The 20,481-nt window shown below is 36.2% G+C and overlaps 1 long non-coding RNA gene across 2 annotated transcripts in view; it reads right to left on the bottom strand.

Moving 5' to 3' along the window:
* Positions 1-20,481, bottom strand: part of LOC132350506 (uncharacterized) — a 608,613-nt gene that overhangs the window by 281,560 nt on the left and 306,572 nt on the right. The window lies entirely within an intron of this gene.

The raw sequence follows: 20,481 nt of genomic DNA, 5'->3' as shown, positions 1-20,481 counted from the left end.
GTTTCTCTCTGGACACATTTCTTTTGCTGTTGTAATCAAAGATGGTGTAATTAACCCACAATTGGTAAACCATTTTCTTTGCTTGGCTAACAAATGAGTCACTCAGGCACTTTAGTTGTGGTCTTATTTTTATTTTTGTGAAGCAGTTCTGCTGTGATAAGATATTGTTTCAAATTTTCTAATTTTTCTGAACATTGCTTTCCAATATCCCACAATAGGGATATTGTCATGAGTGCTTAGTTTGCTAAAGTCAACGGATAATGAATTCTTTTAGAATAGCTATAATGCCATTGCATAATAAACACAATTCTTTGACTTCTAATTCAATAACAAAATAATCCACACTATTGTGCCTTTAAATCACAACATTATTTTTTCTTCTTATTGTTATTTTGACATTGTTTATTATGCACTAGTAATAAAAAGATAAATAAAATATCTTGATATTTTTTGCCCTATTTGAGTGCCATATATGAGGCACCAAAACACTGTCAGTTATAACTGCATTGCTCAAGTTGTACTGTGCCAAGCAGCAGGGCAAAGTGATGACAGAACCACATCTGGTCTCTGTTACAACCCTGCCACCATAGCAGGAAAACAGACATGGAGAATACATTTGAGCATAGCTGTATCCACATATGGTCTCTGTTACAACCACTCAACTCTGCCACTATAGTAGGAAAACAGGCGTGGAGAATACATAATGAGCACAGCGGTACTGTAATAAAACTTTATTTGTGGACATTTACATTTGAATTTAGCATAACTTTCATGGCTGAGGAAATATTGTACATCTTTGATTTTTTTTTTCTTTTTGGCTATTTAAAAGTAGCTCACGGGCCAAACAAAGATGGGCCAGATTGACCCCCAGTCTAGTTTGCAGATCTCTGGTTCAGAGTATGGATTTTGCTGTTGGTACTCTTGTCTCCACTTTCTTGAGCAGCCAAATTCTTGAATAATATATATAACCTTCAGTTTCCTCATCGATAAAATTGGGATAATAGTAATAACTCTGTCATAGGGCCATTGATAAAAAAAAATAAGTTTATATTTGTAAGATGCTCAGCCTGGTGCCAGGTACATAATAACATATGTTGATAGTAATCATTAATTTTGGTTTCTATTTCTGTTGGCTATGGACTTAGGGGTTAATTTAGTGGGTTTATTATCAATTAGCCCAGGCACAAAGATGTTTTTATTCTGAGAGATCTTCTAGAAAAATGAAATGCCAAATATTTAAACCTCAATTATTATTTCATGCCTGTTAGTTAACATACTTGCCTAGTTAATCATACTTGCCTAAAGTTGATGAAAGTACAGCATATGAGGACACATTTGTGGGCAATGTATGATTGTTTCACTTTGTTATTTATATCAAGAATCTACAGGGTGGGAAGTCTAGAGGGGTCCATCTTTTCCACCCACAGGGACGGCCTGGTTATATCAGGGGACACCCCCCCTCTATGACGCCTATAGATGGTCTTTAGCTAAGACCATCTCAATAGTTTTAGCAATTATATATAAATAAATTCAATAGATGAATTCACAATTGTTACTCTAAGAGCCTCAAGTTGTATATAGTCACTGTGTAAAGTGGTTTGTCAGCCAACTAGTTACTGCAGTACACTTATTTTGAAATGTCTAGCAAGTCTTGCGTGGAAAAGAAATGTAGATGGATTTGATTTATTGTTTTCTATACAGAACAATAAAGCCTGGAAAGGGGGTTTTGAGTCCTTATTTATTGGTATAAATTGTCACAGAAGCAGGTGCCATCCCTGGCTTGATCATTTGGAATATGTTTATACATTCAGCTACAGTTGGAGGGAGAGTAAGTTGGTCTCCAAAACTTGTGACCCCTACAGGGTAACCTTGGAGAGCTGTAACGATAGCATGTCACACTCTGCTCTTCAGTCCCAACCTATCTCAAGTAAATACAAGATGTAGATAAAAGCAATGTCTTTGATATGGAAATTTTTCTTTAATACACATCTTGGAGTTCCAATGTCCAAACACATCGTGCCTTTCCTGTATAGAAAGCTAAAAATTTTAGCAGACACTATCTTCAACTAATATGAGAATTTCTAGAGCAGCCAAAATAGAAACATCCACACTTTACAATATACTATAGTATTCAGCAAGACTACGTGAAACGCACAAAAGGGCAGATTTGCTTTGTTAAATCCAGTTTATTTCATGTCTACTTAACACTAGTCCAATATAGCTCTGCCAATAATAATAATTTGAATGCAATTATAATTGCCCATCCTTCATTACCTGAGCCCTATTGTAATTTGTTTATAATCAGTTTACAGCAAGTTGATTGTTCCCCCTCCCTTTCAAATGTAGGGATAGAGATAGTTGAAAGAAAATTTGCCTATACAACTAAATTGCAGAGCTCAGTCCATCACAGCATCCAGGGAAACATAAGGATGTTAAACATAAATGCACATTACAATAGCTCATGTCCAGCCTAAATTGGCGCATTTACTTTCAATTGCATTTGATTATTCAAATGATGTTATTACCATGATCATAACTGTTTTAATTTGCCAGTATGGATAAATGGCTTCCCTTAAAAAAACAACCGTGGCTGCAAATATGAAGTGAAGATGATAATTTGCTCTGAGCACCTATTCGGAGGGCAATTAATCAGGCAAGTATCCTGTTCAAGAAGCTTGAAGCAGTGTGTTAGGCAGAGCCTGGATACTTACCACCAGGGAAGAAGATGTGGAAAGAATATTGAACTTGAAAATGAGCTCTGCCACTGAGTTCTTGCATGATATTGGACAAGTCACTCCACCTCTGTGCAGTTTTTATGACATGCATTTCTTTTTAATGCTGCCATGAGTTTGCTTAAATTGTCTCCTCTGCTGGGAATACCCGCCTCCCTTTTACCCAAGACCCACTTGGTTCTCTACTGTCTGGTCTTCATGTTTATTATTTATTTCAACTTCTGTATTCTTTAATTCTTATTAAACCTGATTCTCTTTTATGTTTCATTATCTCCCCTAAACTCCTAATATTTTTACCTATATAGTCATCATTTTCAGTGTACTTTTAACTAACTTATCAAAGCCTTATTTTAAAGGCTTTGCTAATTTCAACGTTTGAGCAATTGTGAATCTCTTACTTTAAAGTATTATTCCTCTTCACTGTGGCTGGTATTTTCTGTTTCCTTCTCATGTCCAGTATTTTTTAAATTTATTCGAGACATTGTGGGTGATATATCAGAGAAACTGGTTTCTGCAATCCTCCTCTGAAGACAAATGCTATTGTTTTTCTATTGCCAGTTAAGTCGCTAACACATCAAACTGAGCTTATAGAGCAGAGGTCAGCAAACTACAGCCCTGGGCCAAGTCTGGACAACTATCTGTTTTTATAAATAAAGTTTTATTGGACCACAGCTACACCTATTTGTTTAGGTATTATCTATAGCTACTTTTTGGCTAGAATAGCGAGGTGAGTCATTGCTATGAAGACTGAATGAACTACAAAACCTATAATATTTTATATCTGTCCCTTTACAGAGAGCTTTTTCTTACCAATTCCTGTTCTAGGAAATAAGCCTGACATGTGTATTTAAAAAAATACATATATATTCCCAGATGATTTTAATGTATATCCTTTTATAGAAAACACTCCATTAACATATCTATAAGATCCCTTACATTTCTGAGATTCTTTAATTGTAGATATCAGTGTAGATGTCGGATTATAAATTCATGAAAAAGAGCACGCAATTTTAATCTCAGAATAATGACACAAAATCTCCAGTCTCCTATTGGTTAACTCATACTGATATTGTTACTCTATTTTAAATATAAAAACAAAACAAAACAAAAAGGTCCTTTGGGAGTCCATGGATGCAAGAAAAACCATCTCAAAAATATTTCAATGTAGCTATGATCTAAGATTCAGAGCATATTTATCATATTTCAATTTTTTTGGTTTGATTTGCTTTGTTTTGATTTTGTTTCTTTTGCTTCTTCCCAAACTAGCTGTTGTCTACATTGCTGGGAATATAGCACTTGGCCATTTGGAGGCAGAGATACTACAACCAGAGAACGCACTCAACATAATTTACTTTGGAACAATACACTGGAATTTTCAGATGTCAATTTCAGGGATTGGGGACATAAATGAGATGGGAAATACTCATTAATCAAGCCTAAGCTGCCTGTTTCTCAAAGGACACAGAATCAATATAGGTCAAATTTTCTATTTCTTCAAAGCCTATCTCACTAAGCACCTTGAAAGAGACGTTATGGGCAGTTTTCCTATAGATTTACTGTTTGGCATGCAAGAATATCAACCTCTTTACATGTTGCGCAGAGAGAACTTTAAATTGTGAAACAGGTATGCCTGATTGAAGGGTAAAATCAATCAAACACCAGTTCTATTCTATGGGAATGCATTCTGTAATAATATAGTGATGTGGGCGGGTGAATTTTGAATTTTCATGTTGTAAATGTTGATTTTAGAAAGAATGATCCCATCACTTTCTACCCCTAAAACAGATACATAAACAAATAGAAAGAATGCCTTTTACCAACACAAAAGTTAAAATAATCAGGTAAAAATAATTTGAAATATATATGAAAGAAAAGAGTGATTGTACTAAATACACAAAGAGCTCCTACTATCAATAAGGAAATAAATATTATAAATTAATAGATTAATATCCAAAATATATGAAAAGCAAATACATTTAATACTAGTTTTCACTAGTGATACATGTTAATTTAAATGCCCACATTTATTATTAACATGTTCTATTAGAAAAAAATATCGCTGAAATATCGCTATTGAATTTTTCCCTAAAGATATATACATATTGAGAGCAATAGTACTCAGTGCTATAAAGAAATGAGTTATCAAGCTATGAAAACACATGGACAATTTCCAGATCCTCTATTTTCATATGCATTCTTTTCTGAAAATTGATCTTCCTTTTGGGAACTCTTGTGAGATGAAAGCACAGGGTTTCCCTTTCTATTTCTTCTCTCATAATCCTCATTTTCCTACTTCTTGCCCATCCTGGATCTAACTCTGGCACATCACCCTGGGCATACAAACTTTTAAGCTATCAACAAAGGGTTGATTCAAAGATATTGGTGGTGTGCTATGTGCCTCTTCCAGGACCTGTGTAATAAACTTCTTTATTTCAATTAAAAAAAAAAAAGGAAAGACATGGAGGAAACTTAAATGCATATTATTAAATGAAAGAAGGCAATCTGAAAAGACTATATACTATGATTCCAACTATACGACATTCTGGAAAGGGCAAAGCTATGGAGACAGTAAAAAGATGAATGTTTGCTGGCTAGAGGCAGGGGGAGAAATGAATGGGCAGAGCACAGAGGATTCTGAGGGCAGTGAAAAACACTGTGATATTATAAGATGGCTGTAGGCCACTATACATTTACCCAAACCCATAGAAGGTACAACACCAAGAGTGAATCCTAAGGTAAGCTATGAACTTCAGGTAATGATGATGTGTGACTGTAGGTCCAGCCTTGGTAAAAAATGTACCATTCCTGTGAGTGATGTTGATAATGGGCGAGGCTATGCATGTGGGCTGGTGGTATATGAGAAGTCTCTGTATCTCCCTCTCAATTTTGTGGTAAACCTAAAACTGATCTAAAAAAATAAAGTCTTAAAAGAAAAGACGTACACATGTACATGTGTGTATATGTATATTACAGTACAACATTCTTTCAATGGAATTCAAAGTAATCACTATAATAATTCCTATTGATAATTTAAGTTATATTCTTTTCTCTCTAAAAATGTTAGTTAGCTAGCTGGAGAGTATATGTATTATTATATATCATTTCATATTATATAATTGTACATTATTTGATATGCATATATATAAAACCAGAAACATTTACACCACAAGGTGTTTACCTTTGTGTGAGGAGGTTATAATGATTTGTGTTTTCTTCTATGTGCTTTTGTTATGTAGTTTCCAAACTGTTTAAACTAAACATCAATTACTTTTATAATTATTTAAAGGCAATTAAAGCTATTTAGAAAATAGGAGAAACCATACTTCCTTCCAAGGTACTTTTCCCCTACCTACAGTTCCCTCTCTGTTTCTCTTTCTTAGAGGCAAAGATAAATGCAAGCGCCCTCAAGTTTAAGAAAAGTACAGTCATTTACTCTGACCCATCTCCGAAGTTCTTCGGACTGCCCTGGGCATGTGATGATATTTTTGTTAGAAGAAAAATGTGGATTTTCTAAGGATGAACTGGGAAGGCAAGTTGGGGCAGGGGGAAAAGCCATTGCCTTCAGAACTGAACAACTTTTCTACCCCAATTCCACTATTAACTGAGCAAGGCAATTTTCTATTTGAGAACTCATGGCTTTTATTTATGAAATAACTTTTGGCTAGCTCATCTAGAGCATGAGCTAGCCAAAATCAAGCTGGCAGCTTGATTTCTCAGTAATTGTGATTAAACCCAAATCTGTTGAGTTTTAAAACTGCATAAGCTATTTGTAAGAAAGTATTTTTTAGGGGTAACTTAATATAAAGGAAGCAGCCTATTAACAAAATAGTATTTATAGTGTTTAAAAATATGGGGTCTATAGAACTATCTCTTATCTATAGATATTAACCTATGGGTAATACTTACAGAGCTATTTGGTAATGAGAGCCGACAAACTGGAAGATTCAATCAATAAAATAAAAGCTTTAGCAATAGTAATAGCAGTAATAATAATGCTAATAGTAGTAATGCAATTAAATATAGTTGAAAAACCCATCTATTTTACCTCTAGATATTTATGTGTGATGTTTTGCTTATGTTATCTTCCAAATATTCAATATGCTATGCCAAAGTAAGTAGACAAAACTAAATTAATAAAGCTAAATTAGCATGTATTAGTTTGTCATCAACATGACTTCCTGGCATTTATAAGCAAAGCATTTCTCCCATCCTGTATCTCTCACCCTAAGGTCTCTGTCAAATTCCTAGTTTCTCTGTTTTCAATCTTTATGTTCATTCCCTTCAAGTCAGTATGATCAACACCTCTTATTTTATTGTTAAAAACTTATATGTTAGACTCTGAGAAAAATAACATAAAATAGTAACCTAAAAACACATTTAAAATCCTCCCCAATCTACCACCCCAGTATTATTATAACTAATGTTTTCATAACTATTTTGAACAATTTCATATAGGTACTTGTATGAGTATATGTAAACTATGATTTTTGTGTAAAGGAAAAATCATTATTTTTGCTCATTTCTTCTACCATTATTTTTCCCTATCACCTGCCAAAACTATTGTTATTCTGTGATGTAAAGAAAAAGTACAAAAAGTGTGCACCTTATTGTACATAAATTTTATCTCATAAGAAAAAAATCCTGCAAAATATTGATGTCTAGTTAATGATATGCATTAAATAAAACATTTAGATATAACTACTGCTATCTAGAATTTATTTGAAATGTAACAAAAAATGATGGATCGGCAGATGGATAAATGGATCTGCAGGAAGTGCTGTAAAATATTAATTGCATAATATTGGTGGTAGATAGTTGGGTATTCACTGCAAAATTCTTTAATTTTTTTTTATGTTTGAAATTTTCCTAAGAAAATGTTGGATAAAGGTAACTAGAAGAGCCCCAGATTCCTAGAATACAAAACAGCAGCAGGCATTTTTAAAGATCAGGTGTGATGTTTTTACAATAATCTAGGGAAGAAATAATGAGGGAGCAAGCTGGGAAGATTATATAAACTGAAGGCTTGTGTGTCAAGAAAAGCAGTCAGAGAGATAAGATATTAGGGAAATAGAAGCAAGCAACCATACTTGGAAATTATCTGATATCCAGAGTGATGAAAAGTAAGAATTTAATTATGATTAGATAGTTCTAGCAGAATAGAGATTCTGGAGGATGCAGAGGTCACACAGTGCTGGTAGATAATAGAATTCCAACTAGCTAGAGTGGAGAGACATCACTTAAAAACACAAGCACTTATTCTAGAGCCCTATAGCAGCTGAAGGCTGACCTGCAAGAGCTTTGGTTCATAAGTTGAGCTGGATCATGAAAGCACTGCTGCCAGAGGCTCCCAGCTAACTGGCCTGGTTGCAGCAGGATAGCAAGTTATTTCTTGAAGGGAAACCTTAATGGTGAACTTCCCTGACTGTCATTCTGAACACTCTGAATGCCATATTGTTGAGAGTCTGAATTTAGTTGTCTACCCAAAGATTTTCGAGTGTTGTTCTGATGGACAGCTAAATAGTGGCTTATTTTGACATTGCTGAGGTTGGATTTTAGGTTTTGTTAGGGTGGGTCTAGTGTAGGGCTAATCTAGGGTTAGAGAAAACTTCCTCCTAAAATGTAGCTTTTCTGGAATTTCAAATAAATGCCTGGGCTACTTAGTGATGTCTCTCCACCCTGGCTAGTTGGAATTTTAATATCACCCAACACTGTGTGAATTACAGAATCTCCAATAAGTTCACAGCTTCCCAGTAGCTCTTCTCTATCAGGCCCCGTAGGACCTTGTCTTAGGCATATGAAGCTCAGTACTCAGCCAGAGAGCCAAGGGGACCCTGACACAGACTCTGGGGCTACTTCTCAGGACTGCTTCCTTTTGAAGGCTCTAGGGCAGAATCCCTTCCTTGTCTCTTCCAGCTTCCAGAGGCTGCTGGCTTTCCTTAGCATGTAGCCACATCCCTCCTATCTCAGCTTGCATCCTCACATTGCCTTCTCTCTCTTACCTACTGCTTCCCATTTATAAGGACCCTTCTAATTACATGGAGCCAACATGATAATCTCCCCATCTCAAAATCCTGCATTTACATATATCAGCAAAGTCTCTGTTATATGTATGGTCACATATTCTTAGGTTTCAGGAATTAGGACATGGCCATCTTTGGAGGGTCATTATTCAGTCTACCATACATATGAAGAGGCAAATTTCTCTGAAGTCCCAATTTCAACAAAGTGAAAATGATTACATACCTTTTCAAATATAATTGAATTCCAACTATTACATTCCTTAAAAACATACTGACCACACACACACACACACACACACACACACACACACACACACACACAATTGTAGCAGCTTTAAATTAATGATATAATCCCATGGACAATTTCCTCTTAATAGCTCAGAGATGTGGAAGACTAAATCCTATGTTATTACAGGAAGACTCTTCTCTCTATGAGATCTACCTGCTGCAATCTCAAGGCATTATAGATTGAATAAAACTTTCATTTAAAATAACACTATGAAATTAGCCTTGGAGAAAAACCTCATACTTGAGGGTGAGATGGCTGTGCATATATTTAGAATGTTCTTGTTTCTAGGAGCTCTTGGTTTCAAATTCTCTCCTCTGTGCACAGCAATTTACCTTTGTGAAGTGACTTCCAACAATTCTTCTCAGTTTTCATTCTCCTTAATGTGGACTGGCCTTTCCTGATAGATTGCCATCGTGTAAAATTCTCAATAATATTCCCCTGGAGGTTTTTCTCTCCCTGCTCTGCAATATGAAACGATGTACCGATATTCATCAGAAACTCAGTACACTTTAACACATTAAGTGTCACTTCTTGGGAAATTGTAACAGTAAGTCAAAACATGCAGCCTAGCTCCAAATAGCTTTACATGTGTTTCTCTTTCTTTCTGAACTATTATAGAATAATGTAAATAATATTACCCTTTCACTCTAGCGTTTTTTTAAGACGGAGATATTTCTCCCAATCTGGGACATAACCTTAACAGATGAACTATCTCTTTTACTTGACATGGTCCTAGGTCTGAGGAATGAACAAAATACATTCTTCAAGGAATTTGAAACTCAAAGAGGATGAGTGAATTATACACATTTAAACAGCTAATACAAAAAAACCCAGAATTTAAATTAGGCTTTTAAATGCCTCAGTAGCTCAAAATTATATTTGGTTTTATGTCGCTTCCTCTCAGAGTGTTATGCTTGACCCTTAACCTAGACCACAAAATATTTATGCAGAAAGGATACTCTCTTCCAGTCAGAGTCACATGTATCTCCTAGCACAGGATTGAGCAAAATAATAATAATGCAATGCAGAATGGATTTATTCAGGAATTCTGTCATCAAAGAAGCCATTAAGAGAATGAAAAGTCAACTCAGAGAAAGAGAAAGGAAGAAATCTGTGTGTGTGTGTGCATGTGCATGTGTGTACATAAATTTCATATACATAAAGTTTTCCAAAGCGGGAAAATCAACTTATCTCCAGCTCTATAAGTAAAACTTGTACCCAGCCCTAAAAAATAATGACACACAACCCAACAGGGAAAAAATGGACAAAAACTCCAACTAAACAAACAAAAAGACAACTTATTTCAGCATTTTATTTTATAAAAGAGGATATCTAAATTGCTAATAAAGCTATGAAAATGCATTTAGCTTATTTAATTACTAGGCAAATGCAAACAAAACCATGATGCCAAATATGTACACATCCCCCAGAAGAACTAAGATAATAATGATACTAATGAGGAGGAGAAGAAGAAGGAGGAGAAAGAAGGGGAGGAGGAGAGAGAGGAGGAGGAAGAGGAAGAAGAATTTTTAAACAGAGAAAAAAATACCAAGTGTTGGTAAGGAAAAGGAGTAACTGTGACTCTCAAACAATACTGGAGGAAGTATAAGTTGACAGGCCCATTTTTGAAAACTATTTCAGATCAATGGCATTGCTGGCCTCACTTATTTACCCCGCCTTTTGTTACTGCCCTTTGCCATCAAGAAGCAAAGTATGATCTCTTGCCTTTCAATTCTGTGTTCATTTATCTGACTTGCTTTGGATGGGGTTAGCAAAAGTTATAGAAGGAGAATCTTGTAAAATCACTTGTGCATTTCCACTTGTACCCTTGCATCTTTGCCTTTGTAATGAGAACATGCTTAGACTAGGTGCTGGAGAGCCAGAGGTAAATGGGGGCAGTCTTGTCCCAGTCAAGGTTACCCTAAATCAGCCAACAGCCACTCTGTGCCCACACATGCGAGCTGGCTCATGCATGAACAGCAGAATGATACAGCTCAACTCCAGTAGAACCCAGTGGAATACACTGCTGAAAACTCTTCAATGATACTTCATTGCTTTCCAGGTAAAATCCATATTCTGTAGTACAGCTTAGATGATGCCACCTGATGTATCCCTTCCTACCTCTTCAGTATAGTTATTATTCTCTTATTTTCTCTACTTTCATATATAGCCATACTACAAAAATGTGAAAAACAATTATAATTTGTCACCTTTACTTGATTCCCCTCCCTTCTGTTGTCATATATGAGCCTTGGTAAGGAGCAGACCCCCTGTAAAGGGATGGGTTTGAATATCATGTCCATCACTTATCCTCCCAAAAGTTTTTACTTTTTTTTATCTGTGAAATGGAGACACTAACAGCAGTTAACACATAGGGGGCTCGAGGGTATTAAGTGCAGTAACTTATGCCTGGCACTCACTCCACAAGTGTTGGCTACTGTTATTAATAATCTTTTTTCCTCTTTTGTTCCTCTTACAATCCCCTATTAATCTTTCAACATACAGACCACAGATTCTCAAACACCCATTGCTGACGGTCCTTGCTGGATCCCTCACCATGCTCATCTCTCCACTTTGTTCCTCTTGTACCCTGGGCATGCAATATGGTAGCTCTTAACAATAATATGATAATAGCTGATCTCTTTGTCTCCCCTCAGAGACCTGCAAGCATCCTGAAGGCAGGGACTGGGCCTAGTTCACTTTTGAATCACTGGTGCCTGCACCGAGTCCACAGAAGACATTCAGTGAACATGTTTCCTTTTGTGAATTTTGGAAACATCAAGGCCCAGCTTTTGCAGAGAAGAGGATGGACAGTCATAGTGGAAAAGGTGGTCAAGGATGGAGAGTTCTTGGCTCAGTGAACCGTTATTTACTCAAGTGTCTTCTACGTCTGTGACTGGAAGGAGTGTGTTGCCAGCTAGCTGAGTTCTGAACATAAAGAGCTGGTAACCCAGGCATCCTACCGGGATCCTGGGTCTAAATAACTGTGATCTAGCCAAGTGTTGGCTCATAACAAGAACAGCTGATTTTTTATGTGGTTACAAACTCATTTTCCCTCAAAAATTCTACATAGCACTTTGCTTCAAAAGTGCTAAACTGATCATTTATTGTGGGGAAAAAAAAAAAAAAAAACAGCTGTCACTGAGAAGCCAGAATTTGGGGTGAATATGAGAGGTTACCCTCATCAAAATCATGATGGAAAGTGGAAGGCCTTATTTTGATGAATCTGCCAACTTTTCTACTTTCCAAAAGCAACAAATCTGAATGTGAGACATACAGTGATTTTTCCCATCTGGAATTTCAAAGCAGTTTATCATTAGTTTGGCCACATTTCTCTTTGAAGAAAGATTATTACATCCAGAATTAAGAATATGATAGTATTATTCTTGAGGGAACTTCCTCATTTTTAAGCCCAGTTTCTACTATCGAGGAGATTCGTTTCCCTTTTTAAAATTTTTTTCTTAGTATATGACAAAATTAAGAATCAATTAGAAAATGCATAGGAGAGGTTCAAACACACACACAAATTCATAGATAGATAGACAGATAGATAGATGATAGATAGATAATAGATAATTTTCCCAGAATCTCAAGCAAAATTCTCTTCATAAATCCCTGCTTTTGTATATAGAGAATGGCATTCCTCTTTGGATTCCTCAGGATTACTTGGCAATTACTAGCGCAATTTTTGTGGACACAAGTGAAACTCAGATATTGACTGTCAGTTTGCAATTTGATTAGTATATCCTAGCTCGTTCTCACTCTTTTTTTCCCTTTTTATCTGACTTAAATCACTTCCAGAATAATTCCCTTTCCCATGTTGTTTTGATTCAGAGGATGTAGGTAATATATAATACTTAACTTTTGTAAAACCTTTCATTTCATGAACAGAAATAATTGAACTACTGTTTATTCAAATATTTATCACTGCCCTTAGGGTATTTTGATGATCCTACATGCTAAGAGCAGTAAGATGCCCAAGTAACAAATTCCAAATTGCTGTATTCATTGATTCATGGGTAAATTGGATGCTTTATCCATTTGAATTCCAAACATCATTTAGTATAAATAATAAAAGCATTTGGAAAGAAAAGCCAGCTATAAATTCAATAAACTCCCAGTAATTCACCATTCCACGTAATGTAGTGATTTTGTTTTGTTACGTGTTATAGTGAGCCTAACTGGTGTTAGAAGTGCCTGATTCCAATAAGGTATTTGAGAACGTGGAAATATTCCATCATGCAAGGATAAAAAATACTATATAATAGGAATGCAGAGCATCTTCTCAGCATAAAATATTGTTAAATCAAAGGTCTTAAAAATATTAGATATTTGGTAATAGATGGCATGCATTGACTAGTTGACTAAACACAGGCAGTTCTGAGGAATGTTCCCAGATGCCCAACTTCAATGGACATTCTCAGGGAAGATTGAATGTCACCTCCGGAAAAATAAGAAAAACAACTGTTAAGGGGGAACTCTTTTTATGACCAGCGTTCCAAACTCTCTTCAATCTGTATGTATTCTTTGCATCAAATAACCTGTACTTCTTAGTATCTTTGTAATTGAGATTATGTCCTGTGACACATGGCACAGCAAGAAGGGTTTGAAATTGATTTTACAATGTGGTCTAATAAGTGCAAGAAATTGGATGACTAAGTTCAGCATAATAACTTGTCCGTGATCCAAACACGAAAGCACACACTCGCTTTTGAGAACAGCATGAGAAACCATGGAAGGAGGTGGTCTGACTGTGAATGCAAAGCTATTAATTAACTGGGAGTCTAGGAAGGACATCCATGTTGGCAGGAATCAAAAGTATCTCCTTTCTGGATCAACATGATGTACAATGGAATGGATAACATTTTATTATTACACCCAAAGGAACAAACTAACCAGGCACAGTAAACTAGAGAAATGATTTAAAAGAAACATGAATCCTCTCTTCAAGACTTGAATATTTTTCTCTTTCTTAGACTTTATCTGGAAAAAGGGCCAGGAGCTAAGTCCAGAGAAAACATTACTGTGATTTTCAATAAGGCTAATTTGGACCACTAAAAGAAGGTCAAATGTGCCTTCCCCTCACCACCCATGAAATAGGCTTACCAGTAATCCAGTTTCTGTAGGTGGAAAGCTGAAGGCAAGAGACCAAACCATGCTGAGAGACAGAAACAGACATAGTAACCTACAACCACCACATTTGTGACTGAGGTAAGATTATGTTTTCAGGCTTAGAAATCTGAAATAACTATTTAAGATATTAGCTATTTAAAAAAATAATAAAGGAGCATTAAACCCCTGGTGATCACAAGTATTAATGTGTCTCTATTTTCTCATTAAAATTATTGAAGTTCATGAGGTGAAGGACTTTAAATAAATAAGAAGTAAACCAAATATTTTAACCACTTCTATGTAAATCTATCCCTAGGTAACATTTCTGAGTCTGTACATTTGGGAAATTTGAGACTTTTTTAGGGAATGATAACTGTTAGTAGGTAACACGTCAAAGACCTGATAAAATGAAATGGTCACTCTGCTGGTAGACATCATTGCAGTAAAATTGACCCTGACTTTAAGATGCATATGTATGCTTTCCAACTCTGACTTCTACATCTTTGTTGTCCAGTACAAAGCATTTCCCTCAACTTGGTGCATTATCTGATGGGTTGTTACAAGCAATAGCGACTTGTGGAAACTAAAACTACTAAGGCAGAGTGGCTCCAAATCTCATCCCCTTGTATGTAAGTGCCAACTGGAGGGCCAGTTTTTAAAAATCCATATTCCTTAGATGTGGAGATCATCTTTTTGTTGAAATACTGATATGTCACAATTTGTTACTTATTACTTTATTTCATGTTTTTATCTGAATTTTTGCAGCATTTACAAATGTTGGCAAAATCATTCAGTCAAAATCCAAATCACCAGCTTTCACATACTTCCAAATCCCAACCCTTCCTGGGTCCTCTATCATGAACATGTTGGCTTTCAACTTAAAGTCAGCTTTAACTTGTCCTTTATCCAATCAGTTGCCATTTTTAAAATTCAGTTAAAAAAAAAAGCAACATTTATTGAGAGCTTATTATGTGTCTTGCATGGTGACAGGCAGAAATCCTGTCTCTGAATGGAGGCTCAAAGGCATATATGCCCTTTCTACTCCTACTACCCTATGGTAACATTCCCCTAGTTGTTCTCTCTTGTTCTCTTCTCTTGTATATGGCATTTACTAGCAGGGAATTTTGTTATCTGGGGAACTAACATCTATTTTGCACCATAAATAGGATAGCATATATGCCAAGACCTTAGTAAAAAAAGAAATAGGTGTCACTTGATTTCTTTGTTGATAACACCCCTATAACTGCAGGCCTTAAAAAACCAACCATCAAGTAACAGAACTGCACAACACAATGGTCCCATTGTTCTTTCTAGAAAGATCATTCTATTTAAATTTAATAGTTTATTTAATCATATGCGGTATACTTATAGTGCTTTTAGTCAATGTGAGTGTGGTGTGTGTGAGTATGGTGTGTGTACATGTGTCTGTGAGTGTATGTGTGTGTGTTGAACTTGCCCCAGCTATTTATAATTCTGCAACATATTATATTCATCACTGGCCATTTCTCATGGCATCTTCAGGCATCTCTGTTAAAAGCTGGAAGCAACAAAGAGTGGACAATGATTTGCTGAGAATAAATGAAAACAGTCAAGACTAAGGCCAACTTTTACAACCTGGAGCCTTTTAATTTAACAAAATTTGGTCTTCTTGATATGAATGGAAATCCCTTCACATTTGCCTTGTCCTATCCTGGATAAATGAATACATTAAAGAAGTGAACAAAATTTTCTTCTTAATCACATAGACATTGCTCTGCCTTGCTGCAGCTATGGAGATATTGAAAATTAAAATATTTAACACTGGCTTCCCTGGTGGCACAGTGGTTAAGAATCTGCCTGCCAATACAGGGGACACGGGTTCGAGCCCTGGTCTGGGAAGATCCCACATGCAGCGGAGCAACTAAGCCTGTGCACCACAACTACTGAGCCTACGCTCTAGTCCCCGCTCGCTGCAACTAGAGAAAGCCCACATGTAGCAACGAAGACCTAACGCAGCCAAAAATAAAATAAATAAATAAATTTATTAAAAAAAAAATTAACATTGCAGGCGCTGCCCCTGCTTCCCTCTGAAACAGGTCCTCTTGCTTGTGTTTGTATTATTAAGTTTGTTATTTTCATATTCATTACAGAGCTGTGTGTGGCTCTAAGAGCTGTATTCATTAAATGTGGGCAGTCAGCCTAGAGCATTAATCAGATAAATAGCATTCCATTCGAAAATCATGCTTTTTTTGTTGCCTCGTTTCATTTTATCTTTGCCCTTGCCCCTTGATTTAATTTATTCATATAATCATAGATGCCACCTGAGGGATTAGGGGTAAGGTGGAAATTGCAATTTTTTTGTTCTAGGGAGACAAAATTACAGATGCTGGTGCTTGAACACCTGACAAAGGTGCTAATCTCTTCCTAAGAGTATCACCCCACCCAATGCCTTGCAAGATCTCTGTCTCCAAGAACAGATTCTATGGCACAGTAAAAACATACCATGGACAGTACATCTAAGAGTTAAGAGGTTTTGGTGTAAACCTCCAAATTCAGATTTTTGCTCTTTCACTTACCCCACAACCTTATGGTTACCATTTATTTAACTTTTTGAAGCCTCACTTTTATCATCCATAAAGCAGTGGGGATGAGTGAGCTTACAATGAAATAAATGTAAGGCAAGTAGCCAATACCTGGAACAAAGCATTTGCTCAGTAGATTTTAATGATTACTTTCTTCTTCTTTTTTTTTGATAATACTGGGCATATAAGAAGCTTAAGGAAATCTACTCCAGTGTTTCTGTAGACAAGTGAATTCAACAGAATCGTCTGGAGCTGTTTGATAAAAAATACGTGTTTTTTCATTCAAACGCCATTGATAGTGAATTAGATACTGTGTTTACTATATGCCTAACCACCCTTCTAAGTGAGTCTGGTGGGCAGTCACACTTGCAAATCACTATCTTATTCATCTCACCCTAAATTCCATTGCTCAATTCCCTTTTGCAATATTGCTGCCAAGTTGTTTCTGTTACCTTGGCTTAAATATTTTTAATACTGAACTCAAAATGTCCCTTGAAGCATCTCTGTCTATATATAACAGTTTTAAGAAGTGATTTCTTCTATACAAGCAAAATTTCTCTCCAGCATCCTTCATTTGCTGATGCAAATGCAAACACCTAGAGTTATGCAGAAAAAAAATCAACCCCTCTCTGTGTCTGACAGTCATTCATCTATTTGAAATCATAATTGTCCTCCATGTCTTCTCTCCTGCAGACTCATATATTGCTCACAAAATTGCCAATCCCCATTTTCCAAATTCATGTTTACCTAATCTTTGCCAAATATATCCTACTGCTAGAGGTCCAGGTGCCTGAATATTTTTCTAGGCTCTGACCACTGGGACACCTTTGGAAGTTTGCATTTACTTAATCTAATCACCTTCACTTGGCAAGAGAAGACCAAAGATGCATATAAGGGCCCATTTGAAGTTATCTGTCATTTGCTACAAAAGAATCTTCAAATATTTTTTTTTATGTCTAAGTGTTTTACAACTCCTCAACCATCCTATGAATGACGCAAATTCAGTATCATGGGTTTTATTATGAACATCTGAGATTTTAGATTTGGGGCAAGAGAAGTGTACAGGGCATTGGGAGAATAGTTTATAGCTGAGGCAACTGAGGCCCTAGGAGGTCATATGCCTTACCAAAGTTTATATACCTAGTACTATACATATATTGTCTGTTTGTTTGTTTGTTCATTTTCTAGTACAATAACTGTTTGTGACAAAAAGATTTCCTACTTATATGGTACAGATAACTCAAGCCACCAGCTTCTAGGCAGGTTTTGTTGACCTTCATAACCTCAGTTCTTTTTCATTGTTGTTGTTTTAATTTAAACCTACATTTAATAGTTAAAAAATATCAGTTGAACTAAGGAGTCATGGATTTTACTTAAAAATTAGAAATCTCACAATTCCGGGCCTACCTTCCCACAGAGCAGCAATATGCTGGACCTCCCTTTAGTTTGGGCTCATATTTCCTGCCTGGTCTCTGCAGACACCTAAGTTTGCCACACAACCCTATGGAATAGTACTGCCTACTTTTACAAGCACATTCATATGTGTGATTTAACACAGAATTTAGGCCAATCCTATGAAATAAAAAAAGGGCTGACACAATCATATATATGTATTTTTGATGTGTATACAGATATACCTAAGTCAACCTGTGCCAGGAGAGGATGAGGAGAATTGTAATAGTTCAGCATTACTGGAGTAAAATTTCCTGGTTTAAAAATCCCCATTTTGCCACTTACTAGCTATTAACATGGGCAAGTCATTTCATTTGATGTTTTTGAAACTCGGTATCTTATGTCTATAAAATAAAGATGAGACAATACCTATCTGATAGCATTTCGGGAAAGATTAAATTAGGGTATATGGCAAGTGCTTGACAAATATTTGCCTCTGACATTCTTAATACTTGGGCACTAGAACTTAGAGTGCCCCCATAACATCTAGTGTGGGGCTCCTCTCATTGTATAAAACTTACACCTACTCTGTCCCATGTGACTCCTTAATTCCCAGTTTCTGAAATTTCTCAAAGTAAATGTCTCACCAGACTGCTGATGAGGATTGACTCATGACGATACACTAGCTGTCCCACTCAATTTTATCAAGATCCTGCCCTAACCCAAGCTCTCTGCCCCAAATCTTCTTACATGGGAAATGTGAAGACCACCCTGTGATTGGTGACTCACTTAGTCATATACTCAGCTTGGATCATGGTTGGGACAGCATATTTTATGACTTATATGCCCCATCTTTTAAGAAATTAAAAGTAGAAATAATTTGCTAAATAAATCAATAACTGGTTGGGATTACAGTTGATGTTATTTTAAAATGTTGATAAAATTCTTAAACAAATGACTGTACACCTGACTGTGTGTTCTGAGTGGCTTTGCCACTACTGAAGCATCAAGCTGGAAAATTTACTTGTTTCAAAAATCTGGGTCATTCACCTGTCCCCAGTCTGAGGCAGCCAAGTTTCTGCAGACTTCATATTTTCATCAACAATCTCTCTCTCTCTCCTTCCTCAGTTTTGGGCAGTTTTGATCTTGTGTCTTCTAGCAGATATTTGGGAGCTGTGTGGCCATAGACAATACAGGCTGAAGAAGCAAAGGTGTAGGCATCTTCTGAGGTAGTGCTTTCTGATATCTTAATGTTCTGTGAATAGAAGAGGTTTAAGGATCTATGGAAGCATTTTTCAGAGTTTGGTATTTGACTCACCTTCCTTAGAATCACAAAGATACATTTATGAATTTTCCCAAAATCAATTGAATCACATTTCTTGATTTGGGGCCTTGGAATCTGCCTTTTTAACAAGTGCTACACAATGAAATTGAATATGTACTGAACAAGTGCAATAAGAAATCAATGGGGAGATACAAGTGAGAACTGGAGAAATGGCGGTAGTGATGAGGGAAGAATTAGATTAACTCCAGCAACTGGGTACCATGAGGAATTTAGAGTATTATTCCTAGCCTCATGATATGAGTTGCTGACCAAAGCCTCAGGCATACAAAATATTTGGAAGCATGAAACAAGATAAATATGATTAATTATTAACATGAGTAGTTCAGATGACAAGTACTCAAAGCGTTTCAAGGATGGGTGAGACAAGGGTGGAACCAAATCATCTGAGAAGAGTAATTTGGTAGGACTTAAAATATAGATGAATGTGTGGGTGAGGAAAGGGTTTTCTATATGAGGAGAAGGTAAATATAGGTAAATGTGAGGAAGTGGTAATAAATATAATGTATAGGGCTAATGAAAAATTAAATGGACAAATTGAGAATAAAGATTTCGTAAAGTCTTCGAAAAAGCAGCATAGCAAGACCTAAAACATGGGATTTCAAAGCTTCATTGTGGTGCGTTATGTCAAAAGAAATTAGAATGCACCTATATAATTCTAAAACATCATGAATTTAGCTTCCACGCTAACTCTGAGTCTCTGTTATCTCACCTCAGACTCAGCTGGGAATGTTTAGATTAAATTCTATAAAGAAGATGAGAACTGAGCAAAGACAGAATGTGTCATTTGAGACAGCAACCAAGATCCTTAGAAATTCTGCAAAAAGCTGGAATATAGAGGAAAAAAAATAGAAAGAAACATGTTGAAGTTCAGAGACTTTCCTACTTCACCTTGCCTTTCCAGCTGGGTCTCACTGGGCTACAACCCAACTACCGAAACCCAAGTGAATCCTCATCAGTTATCTGTATGTGCAGTAGGATCAACTACACAGCTTAGTTTTGTACACTCCTGTAGCTAAATGGGAACAGGCAG

This window comes from Balaenoptera ricei, chromosome 16 (genome assembly GCF_028023285.1).
Source record: "Balaenoptera ricei isolate mBalRic1 chromosome 16, mBalRic1.hap2, whole genome shotgun sequence".
Taxonomy (NCBI): domain Eukaryota; kingdom Metazoa; phylum Chordata; class Mammalia; order Artiodactyla; family Balaenopteridae; genus Balaenoptera; species Balaenoptera ricei.
The sequence above is the reverse complement of the archived record's forward strand: the minus strand, read 5'-3'. Positions and strand labels throughout refer to the sequence as shown.